This window comes from Lissotriton helveticus, chromosome 6, assembly GCF_964261635.1.
Source record: "Lissotriton helveticus chromosome 6, aLisHel1.1, whole genome shotgun sequence".
Classification (NCBI taxonomy): Eukaryota; Metazoa; Chordata; class Amphibia; order Caudata; family Salamandridae; genus Lissotriton; species Lissotriton helveticus.
The window spans coordinates 1124749033-1124763687 of NC_136067.1; the positions used below are offsets into that span (position 1 = coordinate 1124749033).

The 14655-nt window shown below is 40.3% G+C and overlaps 1 long non-coding RNA gene across 1 annotated transcript in view; it reads left to right on the forward strand.

Moving 5' to 3' along the window:
• Positions 1-14655, forward strand: part of LOC144761661 (uncharacterized) — a 145185-nt gene that overhangs the window by 12093 nt on the left and 118437 nt on the right. The window contains exon 2 of the long non-coding RNA XR_013595836.1: positions 2538-2657. This is a non-coding gene — a long non-coding RNA (uncharacterized LOC144761661). The remainder of the gene's footprint in view (positions 1-2537; positions 2658-14655) is intronic.

Below are 14655 nucleotides of genomic sequence, written 5' to 3' on the forward strand. Positions count from 1 at the left end.
TCACAGGGCCCACTGGGATGAAATGGATGATCTACTTCAGTACCTCCCATATGAACATAAGTAAAAGGCACAAGAGCTAGTTCAAGAAGGAAAGCTCAGCTCTATTTGTTCTAATATATGTGCTCTTGATGCTGCTTAGATAGAAAGAAGGCTCTGGATTACCACAGCCTGTTTCCAAGCTGTGCTCTCTCGTGGTCAGACCTATTTTCTGACTTTCACCTGGTCTCGCATGACTAGATGCATGATTCCGAATACTGCCAGGCTTACATCCACTTCACATAACACCACAGGGATCTCCTCACACAGAGCCTGATTTAAGAGATGGGGATGATGATGATGATGATGGTGATGACAATGCTCATCAACCTACAGACCCATGGAATGATTACAATTTTGATGCACCCATGAATAATGTTCCAGACGTATCCCCTACAAGACCATCACTTCCAGATGATAACGTATCTTATCTGGAGCAATTTTCCAAGTAGCAGCACACCATTGGGTTACACTGAATAAGGAGGCCTTTGAGGATGATTTTTTATTTGAAACACTTGGGTCTTCACATAGAGATAGACAAAGTCTACTTATGTCGAAAGGCATGATGAGACATACAGAGGACATCTTAAAAGATCGGTTTGTGCACAAATCTTAATACAGAGAGTTGATGAAAAAAGTAATCCATCACCCTCTGACCTGGTATTTATTGAATGACAGCTTTCCCTTGATTCCATGGTAGTTTCCAATGCTCGTAAATGAGCAAACTCAGACATCTGGTGATGCACCTCCCCTGATAAAAAGTGTTAGCTTATTGACGCCTCTGGCTAAAGAGTAGCTGCACAGGCTATTAATCACTGGTGCATTGCCAACACAGAGGGCTTCTTAGCAAGATATGACACAGCCCACTGGGATGAAAGGGAAGGTCTACTTCAGTACCTCCCATATGAACATAAGTAAAAGGAACAAGCCCTAGTTCAAGAAGGAAAGCTCATGTCTAATTGTTCTATTAGATATGCTCTTGATGCTGCTGACACTGCAGCAAGAGAAATCAATACCAGCATTCTCGACGTAGGCATGCCTGGCTTAGAATTTCAGCTTCACACCAGAGGTCCAACAGTCTATCATAAATACTCTGTTTTGACTAAAGGGAATTACTTCAACTCACCGTTAAAGTTAGCAAATACCTGAAGTAGAATGACCCATTGCCCTACACAGTATGCTGTAAGGGGTGGAAGATAAACGTGAATGACACAACTAATCAGTGGATGAAGAGGGCTGGCTGAAAGTATAAGTATATTTTATATACAATTTCAATAAAATCAAGGTCAAGGAAAAAGCCAGACCGGAAAAACACATGAGGACACAAAGGCATTACACACTTAAACAACAGGTAAAGTAAGCTACGAAAATAGATCTGTGGGGATGGCATTTGTTGGTCCGATCTCAAGAAGGTACTTATAAGGAGATCAAACAAAGGTGAGCTTTCCTATTACAGGAATGAAAGTGACAATTTTCACATTTGTTGTGAATTCATGGTGTCTTTGACTGGCCGACTGGCCGACTTGCGTTAAATGCAGGTAATATTTTGTAAGTGAAAACCAAAAGACCATTGGCCATATGTAGGAAGCCAAATTGCGATGCTGAAATTTGCAGAATTTGAGCGTTTGCGATCACAATTTTGGCAGTGTGCTATGTAGCAGACAAAAACTCACTCGCAAAATAAGGAATCGCAAAATTTGCGATTCCCTAATTTGCGAATGCATTTAAGGAATCCCAAATTGTGATTCCTTAAATGCAATGTAGGAAGCACCCAAGTTGTGTGATTTTGGCTTACTGATCCGCAAATAACCACCAACTTCAGGTTGGTGGTAATTTGCGATTTCTTTGAAAAATGCACTTTTTGGCATTTCTGAAAGTGCCATGTGGCGCACATACATGCCCTCAGCCCACGTATTTGCGCCACATGTGTACACATGCTTATTTCATGGGTGCAACAGGGTGTCCTATTGACACCCTTGTAACATTGAAATTGCATTATCAATTTGTGATTCTCTAATTGTGAATCGCAAATTGAGAATGCCTTCTAGCCCATAGGAATGAATGGGAAGGTATTCCTTATTTGCGAATCTCAATTTGTGATTCGCAAATAAGGAAAATGTGGGATACGCAAAATATTTTGTTAACCCTGCCTACATTGCGTTTTGCGATTCTCTAATTGCGATTCCCTAAAAATCACAATTTGAGAATTGTAAAACCCGTTTTACCTACATATGGCCCCATATGTCTTGATGAAAACAAAGTGTTGAATTTAGAGTTACAGATATTTGATGAATTATTACACCTTACTGAGTATAAAATCTGACGATTTTAATATAGCAACATATGTAAATTACTAGCAAAATTACATTTAGTTACTTCAGGTGCTACACAAAATAATTGCCATTTACTTATTTTTACTCATTGCTACACATCTCACGGTCCACAGCTAATATCAAATTTTAAATGAATATATTTTTTCTCATATGTTCTCTCCAAAACAGCAACAGCAATAAGCCAGCCAAACGTCAATCTGAGGCTGTGTACACTGACAATTATGGCCGCCTTCTTTCGGAAGGGGCTCTAAAGAAGTATTTAGATTCGGTGCTTACAGGACAAAAAAGGTATTGGATCATTATAACAATGAAACATTGTATTTAATTAAACAGATATTTAACAAAGTTAACATGTTTATTTTAATTGCATATTACATTTTCGTTCTTTGGAAGTTCATGAAATGCATTTATTTATGCATTTTATTTTTATTTAATAGTTCTTGTTTGTCAACAGAAAACATGAGTGCCTTGAGCAGGGGTGGCTCCTCCATTTGAGCAGCAGAGTGTCTCCCCACAAGCTCCAGAGCTGAAAAATAAAACGGCAAAAAGGTTTACTTATTACTGCTTTATTTTTCAGCTACCCGCCCTACACTAAGTGTCTGGACGGGGAGGGGCCAGCGCTGCAGAGTGGCAGCTGCAGGGTACTGTCTCCTTGGCAGGCCATCATGGGATGGACAGCCAGACATATGCATTTTAAAGTTCTCTACCATATCTGTCTTAGACAGCCAGGTTATAGAAAGTGCAGACCTCCTGTGCCCTTAGAAGCTATGGAAGAGCCTGCTCTAGCCAATCCCGGCGCTTCTTTCATGATCTGAAAGCAGCTAATGTAAAGAAAACATACAAACATCACTGTGCTTAATGTGTTTTCATCCTGCTATTCTTCATTACAGGTGTTAAAATTGTAATTTCCCAGTCAAGGTGTGGTAATAACCTGTAATGTTAGTAATACAGATGAAGTGTTCCCAAGCCTTACTATGGGCCATTCGTAATGAGGAACTTAGTGACCGGGCAAAAACTGGAAATGACCACCAGTCTCTGCAAGCAAAGCAAGGGACTTGCTACAGACTTTTTTCTTCTCAGCAATAAAATTGAATGGATTGGTACCAATACAGTTTCCCTATAAAGATTTGAAGGCTGTAGATAATTGTAGGTGGTGATATCATTATAAGAACACAAGCACAAAGAAATAATTGTCATCAAGTCATCGGCCTTTCACAGCTTTCATCTTTTGGATACATCTTTACATAAATATAATGGCTCTCTTTTAAAAACTCATGTTTGAATTATATGTAATACTGCTTACCCTTAATTTTAATGTAATTTCCAGATTTTATCACATTGTTTTGAATATAACTTGCTTCTGAATGTAGAGTCAATCGTGTCCTGTGATGAGAAATGCATTCATATTTACAGCCCCACACCAATACCCTGGCAACTGCATTTTGGATTTGTTATAGATGTCAGAGAAGACAATACACAGACCATGGTGAAACGAGAAATTCTTGTCAAATGTGGCTCGAATGAATGCAGTAGTTTTACATTTGTGCTAAATGGAGAGTCAAGTGGCTACTGGAAGCCATACACTAGCCAAAGAGGAAGGAAAGCAGTTAATGTATGCAAGCAGTGTGTTCTGGGATGTTGTGTGTTAAACATGTCAGCCTATTGGTGGTCTTTCCCCAAAAAGTTTGCCTCAGCACCTCCATTTTTTGCTGCATTTTTGTTGTTGGCCTAAGGACTCTTCGCACTCTACCACTGCAAACCAGTGATTAAGTACTTGTGTTCCTTCCCTAAAATATGATTACATTGCCTTATACCCAGTTGGCATATTTAATAAACCTATAAGCCTCTTTTAGAGTGGTGTACTATATACGTAGGGCCTGTAAATTAAATTCTACTGATGGGCCTGCAGCACTGATCATGCCATCCACTTAAGTAGCACCCTAAAACGCTCCTGGTCTGCCACCGCAGCCTGAATGCAGTTTTTAACTACCATTTTCAGTTGGCATTCAAACCTCCTTGCCAAGACTTAAACTACCCAGTTATTACATACAAGGCATCCATCAGGCAGGCCTCAGGCAGCCCTTTGGGCAGGGTGTTGTGTAATTAAAATGTTGGACATGCACTTTTAGGATGGACAGTTTCTGGGGAAAACGAAGATGGCGGATTGAGGACGCCGCCCGGTGCAGCCTGAATACGCAGCTCCCACTACTTCACAAACGGCGGATAGAGAAAATGCTCTAAACGAACATCCGAGGTAAATGAATGTGGAGGTGCGGCTGCTGTCGGCGGAGAAACGGATGCGGCTTCTGACTGCAGGAGGTTGCGGTAGCTGCGAGCTGTGGGCTGAGGCAGGCTGTGCTCGCTGGGCTCGCTGGACGCTGCTGACTTGGCTCAGCTCTACAGGTCCGGGCTGCGGCATACTACTTCGCGCGGGGCGCGTGACGAGTGCCTCCGGCGCCCGGGGGGAACCTTCAACGCCAGCTGGCTCGGCTTGCAGAGCGGTTTCAATTGGGGCAATGGCTCCGAAGAATCAACCGCGGAGCACCAGGACTACAAAGGGGGCAGTAAACGCTGAGGAAAGCGGTGCTCAGGGAGCCACAGCTGTCAGTAATGCAGCGGGAGAGAAGAGATCGGCGGCGGAAAAACAAAAGACGCCAGCAAAGTCCCTCAGGAAGGAAGGAGCAGGAGTTGGAACTGGTTCACTGAACCTGCTCGCTACAGGGAAACAAGATAAGGCTGCACTAATGGCTGGTAAGCTACAGTTAACGCGACCTCCCATGGTTACTGCTGCTGAAAAAAATAATTTAACAAAAGCAAAAGGTGCTAATTTAAATATAGATTCTGCTGCTTCAGTAGACAGGGCAAATAATAATGTTATAGTGGAAACAAACAAAGGAACTAATAAGGAAATGGCGAATGATATGGAGTATATTGAATATGTTGATACTACTACTACTGGCGCTGATACTTATGTAGAGACTCTAGAACTGCCAAAAAAACGATATGAAGCAGATAAAGCTGATAAATATAAAGAAAAAGATAAAGTACAATCACAGGTACATGTTCCAGGCTCAGAGGGTATGGAATTAATACTGATTACGGATACGGAGCCAGATTTAAGTGGTGCTGAACTTAACAATATGTCTAGTCAGCTGAATCATGAAACTCTGGCCGCCCAGGAAACAGAAGCGCTCAAGACAGCTCAAGGACTCGAAGCTGATGGATTCTCTGGAGATTGTACAGACAGATTTAATGAGAAACAAGTGGAGTCTAATGACGAATATGAGGAATTGATTGATGAAGAAGAGAACACTGGGGTGGGCTTTTCAAAGGATGATTGGAAAACAGTGTCACGGAAAAAAGGAAGAGGGAAGGCTAAAAATAAACTAAAAAATAAGAAAAATATCAATCCTTCTACTCTCTCCTCTGCTATAACCCATGCTAACACTAGAGGCAAACAAATTATTGACGATAGCCCTCTACGCAAGTGGATTCAAGCTAAAGGAGGAGTAAAATCAATGGCTTTACGATTATCAGGAAACAGCTACACGGGGCCATCTACTCCATTACAAGCTGACCAAGATTTGGATAATGCAACTCCGTCTAATCCTTTAAGCCAACCAATCTTGGATAATTCCATGGGAACAAAGAACCCCCAAGAAGATATTAATGTCAGAGAAGGAACTAACGAAAAGGCTCTCAATCCTAAGGATCTCGCTGTCACGGCTGCTACGGCTAAGGAAACAGGTCCCTTTGTGAAAGCTATGCTTCAGGAGGTATTACCCCCTAACACATCATCGGTGGAAACCCCCTTTCTGGCCTTAATCTTAAATATGCTGACCGAACAACGGCAAGAAGCACAGCAATATTTTTTGCAACTGAAAGAGGACAATACAAAAACACAAAATTATTTACTTGAAGTTAATAGCAAAATGAACACGATAACTCAAGAAGTGGAAGAGCTACAACACAGAGTTGTGCAGATAGAAGAAACTTCGGTCAAAACTGAGCAGAAAAATTCTCGCCATGATGAAGAGATTCGGGTCCTACAACTTAAAATCGAGGACATGGAAAATAGACAAAGACAAAATCTCAGACATTTTGGGGTTCCAGAGGGCGCTGAAGGGGCAGACCCTCGGGCTTACATAGTCAAGCTTTTCCAACGTGCATTTCCGGATCTCGCCGACTGGGACTGGGATTCTCAGTTACAAAGAGTTTGCAGATTACCACTAGTTAACAGAAACAAAGGAAGTAAATTCCCTCGTCCGTTTTTGATCTATTTCGGAAATTTCTTACTGAGACAGGCTGTTTCTCTAAAAGCAAAACCCAACTCCCCCATTGTCACAGAAGCTGTGACTTTCTTCGTCAGGTCAGACCTTTGGAAGACTACCATGGAGAGACGATGGAACTTACGTCAATTAATCGACTCTTTTAAAGCTGCAGGGGCTCAGGTTTTCCTCCAAGAACCTGCGTGCTTAAAAGTTACTAAAGCTGGTCATACGTACTTTCTTAACCAGGTTCAGGAGGCAGAAATGGTGTTAGAAAAATTCACTAATGCATAAGATACAAGAATTACGAGTTTTGATTCCACGTGATTATTATCTTAAAGGGTCTGACTAAACTGACTAATTGTTTACATTTGAAGAGGGGTATGGAATGACATACTTAATGAAGTAGGGGAGGGGAATGCGGTTGGCTGCACCCTCAAGAGGCTGCCCAACCAACGGCAGCAGGTATAAAGGGGGGGTGTTTTCCTGTGGTACGGGGGGGTAGATCAGAACTGGGGAGGGAGGGAGTGAGGGAAGGGGGGGACAAAACTAAAAATGGTATGACAAGTCAAATTGAAGATAAAATGCTATCAGCAAGAAATAAAACTAAAAAGAGTGATAAGAAAGGGGCAGCGATTTTTGATTTTTTCAATACTCAAAATGATGTACTGTAGTTGTCTTGCTTGGAATGTATCAGGCCTGAATAATAAGACTAAAAGAAATTTAGTTTATCAAGAATTGACAATGTATGATGCACAGTTGGTTATGCTAACTGAAACACATATCTGCTTTAAAGATAAAAAACTTTTGAATCAATTGGGATATGAACTAGTGGTTTGCACAACATTAAACGCACCAATAAGGGGGGTTGCAATATTAAAGAAAAGACAATTGCGGGGGGACGTCATTAAAACAGCGGCAGATAAGGGGGGGGTGATGGGCAATAATGCAAATGCCGATAGAAGATAGTATTTATGTTTTTTGTGCTATATATGGGCCAAACAAAGATGAGCCACGCTTATTTGACTCGTTGAATATAGAACTACTATCATGGGAGGGCGAGCTCATTTTGATGGAAGACTTTAACTGTGTATTAAACTACCAACAGGATGCAACGAAGAAAGGGCTATCTTCACATATGCGCAAAACAAGAGTATCAATACCGGAATTAGCAAAAATACATAATATAAAAGACATATGGCGCTGTCTTTATCCAGGTGTACCAGGATATACATATTATTCGGCTCCTCATAAACTTTGCTCCAGGATAGATTTGGCGTGGGCTTCAGACGAACTAATGAGCTTAGGACATATGCAGATTATGGCAAAAATTTCCTCTGATCATAATCCTATTATTTTCACATTCGGAGTAGCTCCAAGGGTAAAAGAGGGGCGCCCTTTCACTTTCCCAAGATATTTATTATCAGATGAGGTTTTTGTAACATCCCTTAAAAAACATATAAAGGAGTTTATCACATATAATATGGATACGGCTAGTGTTTTTTCAGTATGGGATGCCTGCAAGGCCTCTATTAGAGGAGTAACTCAACAATATATTTTCAAACAAAACGCAATAAGAAAGAAGGAGACAAAGACACTGACGGACAATATCTTACATATTGAGAAACAGTTAGCTGACAGTCTTAGTGTCGGGGTGGTGAGCAGGTCAGATATCATGCTATTGGAGAATAAACTTTTGATTTTACGCTCAAATATCAAAAGTTCTCTTAGAGAAAAAAACAGTTGTAAGATACTTAAATATAAACTCTCTCAATATGAGTGTGGAGATCGAGTAGGAAAGTTTTTGGCTTACAAGGTGGCTGAAGACCGAGCATCAACACTAATTAAATCTATAAAAGGTCCCAATGATATTTTGTACTCGCAGCCTACAAAAATAAGGGAACAATTCGCTTTATACTATGAAAAATTATATACTCCAGAGACCGGGAATATAGGAAATCAGATTCAATCCTACTTAAATGATAATCTCCCTGTAAAACAATATTTAGATCAGGATATCCTTGATAAATTGGAAGAGAATTACACAATAGAAGAACTACGCTTAGCAGTGCTCTCCATCCCATCTAATAAAGCGGCAGGGGAGGATACACTTCCAGTTGAATTGTATAAAATTTGTGCAGAAGAAATACTACCCCTTCTTTGTTTAGTCGTGAACTCTATTAGCATAACAGGAAAGGCTCCGGAATCCTGGAAAACCGCCAAAATCATGTTTTTTCTGAAAAAAAAACACCGACTGAATGTGGGTCATATAGACCAATCTCTTTAATAAACACTGATGCCAAGACTTACTCCAAGCTACTATCAATGCGATTGGCACCCCTCATGCCATACTTAGTTAATGAAAAACAACATGATTTCGTAGTTGGAAGGGATACCACCACCCATGTCAATATGGCAATCACAGCATTTGACGTAGCTGCAACTAATCTTACCCCCCTCGGCATGATACTTTTGGACGCAGAAAAGGCGTTTGACCGAGTGGGGTGGGATTATTTGTGGAAAGTGCTAATTCAGTTGGGATTTAAAGACCGGTTTCTTAGAAGCATACAGGCTATATACAGGGATCCCAATGCTAAAATTAGCTATGCTGGGCTACTTTCACCAACCTTTGCAATTTTCAGGGGGACTAGGCAGGGGTGCCCACTTTCACCCCTGCTGTTCGCTCTCTCAATGGAACCCTTTATCAATGCTCTGCAAAATCAAGAAAAGATAATTCCGGTAAAACACGAATATAAAACTCTTAAAATAACTGGATATGCAGACGACTTAGCTATCTATACTACAAATGTAACGGATGCACTAATTGGAATAACAGATGAAGCAAAAAATGTTGGCGATATTTCAGGCTACAAGTTAAACCTAAATAAAACACAAACCATTATGAATTATCAAACTAATCAGGCAGTTACAGGAATCTGTAACTCGGCCGTGTATTTAGGGGTGAACATTTCTTCCAAAATTAATGAAATAAACAAATTAAACTACGACCCCTTAATAAAAGAAGTTACTAGGGTGCTTAAAAAATGGCATAAAATCCCACTTAATATCTTGAGCCGAATCAATTTGATTAAAATGAACATTTTGCCCAAATTTTTATATCTCTTCCGTTCTATCCCTCTCCGAGTTAATAATATATTTTTTAGGAAATTAGATGGAATCTGCAGCAGTTTTATTTGGAGTTACAAAAAACCTAGAAGGTCGATGGCTATACTAAAATTACCACTAGAAAAAGGGGGACTGGACTTTCCGGATTTCAAGTCTTACTTTTTTTCATCATTTTTAGGTCGGCTCAAGAGCTTACTAAATAAAAATCAAATTTTCTTTTTTTACCAGTTTATGTTAGGTACAAACTCAAATCAATTCTTAGCAAGAGTACAAGATCCAAACTTTTTCAAACGAGTTAAATTTAAGACAGCAAGAGATGCTGTAGGGATTTTTAATTTGATTTTGAAATATTGTGATACTTCTTTTTTTCATACAGACTTACCACTCTGGGACAATCCTGGGCTACCTGCTATCTTCAACGATAGGATGGAGAGGGAATGGGCCATTTATGGAATTAAGTTATTAAGTGACTTATAACGCAGATGACTGCCCAAGATTGTCACAAAAGTGGTCGCTAAAATTAGGAATCAATGTGACACCACAGAACATCTCAAATGCTTTCGTTAACATCAATAAATTAGTTCATTCCTCTAGCTTAAAGTTACAACCAAACAGGACGGTCAGCCAACTATATCATACTCCATTAAAAATATCCAAATGGTCACAGAATAACTTAAACAGCGACCGCACTAAATGTCCTAAATGCGATCTGGTGGCAGCAGATCTCACCCATATGATTTACTCATGTCCTATGCTTGCAAAATATAGAAAATACTTTACTTCAAAAACAACTGATCTACACCTCACTCACTGCACCCATGGTATTACTTGCTCTACATACGACGGGGAACAACAATACAAGTTGGCTAAACATAGCTCTGTCCTGGGCAAGACTGGTGGTAGCTAGAGCTTGGATTTCACCAAACCCACCTTGCATGATAGAGTGGTTAAATCTACTACATGAAATATATACCATGGAAAAGGCCCTAGCTAAGGGCAGAAGCCGAAAGTCTGTAGCTAAAATGGAAAAGATATGGATTAATTTTGTATAACTTTTAAAGGATACAAGCTGTACTTCTTGCCTTATCTATATTTATAACTTTTGAGGATTTAAGCATGATTCGGGCCAATGCTTTATTATTTGATGTACATTTTGAATTTATGACATATCCCTGTAATCACTCAAAAATGTACGTTTAGGAACATGTATTGTATATTTTTATCTGACTTGCTTGCCAAATAAAAAATAAAAAAAAGGACATGTACTTTTAAGTTTTACTTGTCCTATTAGTGAAAAAGTCCTAAATTCATTTTTCACTACTGTAAGGCCTACCCCCTCCCATAGGAGTACATTGGCAATTCCTTATTACATTTACTATTCTAGAATTTCTAATTTAGATCTTGTAGCTATTTTAAGTTTGGTGTCTTTGGAAATGTGTTGAAGAGCCCATTTTTAATGTTAAAGTTGGATGTTTGATCACAATTTAAAAAATGCCTCTTTTAGAAAGTTGCCATTTTTCTGCCGGTCGCCCTTTTGCCCATGTAGATTGTACTGGATCACATGACTGGGTGTAACTGACATTTCGTGGCTTGGTAAGCAAAATAATGATGGATTAAACCCAGATCTGTGACTGGGGGTGAATGTTTTGCCAATGTGCAACATTCCGTCCATCATCTTGTGTGTAACTGACAGTTAGTTGTTGTTGTATAGCTTTATTTCGAAATATTTATCATTTCATAAAAGCATTACAATATAAAAACAAGTATAAAAATAGAAACAATTGTGCAGTTTGACCATCAAAACAGGCAGATCAATAAAAGGCAGTAAAAATATACAACAATTGTGGGAATCAGCCATCTAAAATACATTTATACACACATATTAAATCATCCTTAAAAGTAGAAAAGGGACACAGCAATGGATGGCTGGGGCCAGTGGAATCTGGATAGGTAACCTTACTGGAGGATCATTTTCCTCGCAGATCTTATCCTCCAAGCCCATCCCAAGAATTTGGCCAAGCCACAAGCAAACAAGGGGTGAGGGTCTGATCTTAGCATCTGTAAGGCCTCCATGTATGACCGAGTGCCCAGCCTCAAACAGAGCGGTTTCAACCATCTACGGCGAGGAGCAGCATACGCTGGACACTCAAACATTAGATGGGAAATAGATTCGACCCTATTAGTGCAGAAAGGGCAGGTTGCTATAGTTTGCCAGGGTGGTTTCCAATTTGCTGTCCATGTGCCAAGAGGCAGAACTCCAACCCTAAATTTAAAATACAATGCCCTATCAGTTGGGTTGGAGATCACGTCCAGGTAGGGTTCTCTAAAAGGGAGGTCTTTAATAACCAAGAACTCAGCAGCAGATCTGCATAGATTAGCGTGTCTCACTCTCTCATTTTCCACCCACGCACAGAATATTTTCTTTAACAACTGTTTAGGTGGTGAAGATCTATTGGCCCATGCGTCTCCCAGGCCCAGTTCACAAAGGAGGCGCTTAACTTCTGAGAGCCAACCGATCTTACACCAACCCGGGATTGAGAGGAGTTCGCGTAGTGCATCCGCATAGCTTGCGAGTTCAGGGACATTCCACATACGGGCCCATAGAAGAAGGGGGCGTAACTTAGCCTGCTCAGCTATGGATCGTGTGCCTGTGTCAAGTAGGAGAGGAAGGGTGGGCGAGCTATGAGGGAGCCTCATTAGGTCTTTGTGAAATTTGTTCTCAAGGTGGGACAGAGTGTCAATTTTCTGGGTACCCCACAACTCTGCCCCATACAGCGCCGCACTCACAGCTTTTGCCCTATAAATGTCTAATATCACCCCGATAGGTTTGACTGACAGTTAGATCTTATGAACTATTCCCATACAGTCACAAAGTAGAGGGATTAGGTGTGCCTCAATGTGCCATCGGCTGGATGGATGGGGGCAATCAGCGGTCCTCTTCCTATTAGACCTCTCTGCAGCCTTCGTAAACGTCTCCCATTACACACTCACCGTAAGACCCCACGAAGCTGGCATTCAGGAAACTGCCCTAGACTGGATCTGCACACTCCTCACTGGCTAAATCCAAAGAATCAGATGCCCGCCACCCCTCTCGAACCCACAGAGATCAGTTGAGGAGTACCCCAAGGATCATCTTCATGGCCCCAGTCGTGCCCATCGTCGGAAACCATGGACTCAGCATAATATCATACTCCGATGACAACCAACTCATCCTCTCCCTCTGCTATTAAAGTCCTTTTTGGGTGACAAGCCATATTGTACAAGTGTACATGGGAATCACTTTCAAAGTAGAGAATAGAAGTGAAACCCAACATTGTGACAAGTGATAACATATTACTGCTATCTACTGACAAAAAATAATGTAACAAGAATCAGGATTATGTGAACATTTCCCAACCTGCAAGCTTGTATAGCAAGTTAAATCAAGGCAGTTTAAATTAACAGCAACAGTTATGCATGAGAAGCACTATGCCCATGACACAAGAAAGCTGGCCTCACTTTAAAAAGAGCACATAAAAATTTGCAGCAATATGGGTTTTGTATTTACCTCAGTTAATGGAACATGATGATTCTGCACTACCGACATTTTCAGCCCCCATTTCTGTCTTTCTTAACCAAGGGCATCGCTGCAGAGGTTGCTGAGGTAGGCGAAAAACATTCTCTCTGAAGAAACCGTGAAACATTGAGTGATTAGTCAATTTTAAATAGAAAGGGTAGGTCATTTCAACAATGATTCACTGAGTGTGTTGTCTCTAACCACAAACTGCACGTAGGTTGAAACCACAAAAATTAGGAAAACTTGGCTATCTCTCAAGCAAATTCAAAAACTGTAGTAAAAATATGTTTTTTGATACAACTCACTTTGATCCTGAAAGCTGGGAAAACAGTGAGCCTAGCACAGCAAATATTTTGTTGATACAGTTTTTAGAGAAAAAAATATATACTTTCTTGTGTAGCACTTTTCCGCCTTTGGAATCCTCGGGATGGTAGGAAAAAATTAAGTGAATTTGGCATGGATACCTTTTGTGGTAAAAAGTTAAGATGGCATAAGCTCCCCTAAATATCAAAACAAGCATTGGCAATGCCAATAGGTCTAGCTTTATAGGAGTATTGCATAGTAATGTAAAGCATTTGAAGTATATGGCATGGGATGGATGTTTTTTGTGGGAACTGTAGAATAATATTGCTGCAATATTGCTGCAATTAAAATGTCATTTGACAGTTGCATTGTCAAGCCAGTTCTAAAAATTGATGTAAGTTAATGATTGCCCTCCTCCCATATGTGCTACTACCATCCGTCAGCGGACTCGATCTGTTCCCGAACCTGTTAGTAACGCGCTGCGTTACATTGAATTTCTAGTACGTTTTTACCCTTTCATAGTTATTTTTGTATCTTCAGCATAGTTTTTTAACCGTCCACGTTTTTGAGTCCGCTATTCACGTATACCGCTAAGTGCACATCCTGTCCTTAGTTCACTGTTCGGCACCATTCTTCACATGCCCTTAGCCTTTATGAAAAGCACATTAACTCACTGATTGATCGGCACTTTAAAAACTCAGTTTATCACGATGTTTTCTCACTTCCTCACCCTCATAGATTTTTGTCTTCTTCACAGTACTCCTTGAGAAAGGGCACTGCCCGAAATGCATTGGAGTTTTCTACCTTGAATGTTCCTCATTTTGGAAATATTTTACAACATTTGGAGTGATATGAATAAAATATCGAATACCTTATAAAGATACTTGTTGTTCTAATAAACATTACAGTCTGGATGAACTATCATTGAAAGGAATTTTTTTTCCACCCGGTGTGCCATAGTGGGGATGTATTCGCATATCCTTATGCATACACAACTTCGTTAGGTTCTACCAGTGTTTCGGACGGAGACACC